Source organism: Arachis ipaensis, chromosome B02, assembly GCF_000816755.2.
Source record: "Arachis ipaensis cultivar K30076 chromosome B02, Araip1.1, whole genome shotgun sequence".
Lineage (NCBI taxonomy): Eukaryota > Viridiplantae > Streptophyta > Magnoliopsida > Fabales > Fabaceae > Arachis > Arachis ipaensis.
Genome location: NC_029786.2, coordinates 100,374,344 through 100,375,617, shown reverse-complemented (window position 1 = coordinate 100,375,617; position 1,274 = coordinate 100,374,344).

Sequence of the window (1,274 nt, the reverse complement as noted above, 5' to 3'; positions counted from 1 at the left end):
TCATAACTTTATTTATTTGTAATAATTATTTTTTAATTTTAAAAGAAAACCAAAACCAAAAAAATCTTCAAACAACAAAAAAAACTATGTAATTGACATCAAAGCCCATACATCTTTTTCCCAAAAAGACAACAATGTCAAGTTGTCAATAAAAAATTTAACATCACATCAATTATTACATCACAAATTATTGGAGACAAAATTCTACTACTTCCATATCCCATCATAATGGTTACTATTTCACGTGACAAATACAGAAATAGCAGAGCAATACGCCAATGTATGGCATATCTCCTCCTTTCCACTTTAAAGATTTAGGGTTTAAACTTTATAAATTATGCGAAAAAAATATAATAAAATATGTGAAAAGTGTGGTGTGTTGTGTGCTTAAAATTGAAAATTATCTAATTCATTAAGGTATCTAAAATTGGAAGTTATCCAATTTATTAACAAAAAAAAAAAAACAGAGCAATACTACTTGTCCCTGTCTAAAACGAGATACGAAGAATCTATACTTGGGAAGTCACTCTCCACCGATACACATACATAATTGATAATATTGTCTGTGTTGACAACAAAGTGAACAAAAACTTAACGTCACATCAATTGTTACATCACAAATTATTGGGGACAAAACTCTGCTACTTCCATATTCCATCATAATAGCAGAACAATACGCCAATGTATGGCATATCTTCCCCTTTCCACTTTAAAGGTTTAGGGTTTAAACTTTAAAAATTATGCGAAAAAAATATAATAAAATATGTGAAGAGTGTGGTGTGTTGTGTACTTAAAATTGAAAATTATCTAATCCATTAGGATATTTAAAATTGGAAGTTATCCAATTTATTAAAAAAAAAAAAAAAGCAGAGCAATACTACTTGTCCCTGTCTAAACAAAATACAGAAAATCTATACTTGGGGAGTCACTCTCCACTAATACACATACATAATTGATAATATTATCTGTGTTGACAACAAAGTGAACAAAAACTTAATATCACATCAATTATTACATCACAAATTATTGGAGACAAAATTATGCTACTTCCATACTCCATCATAATGGCTACTACTTCACGTGATAAATACAGAAATAGCAAAGCAATACGCCAATGTATGACATATCTCTCCCTTTCTACTTTAAAGGTTTAGAGTTTAAATTTTAGAAATTACAATTATGAAAAAAATATAATAAAATATGTGAAGTGTAGTGTGTTGTGTATTTAAAATTAAAAATTATCTAATCCATTAGGGTATCTAAAATTGGAAATT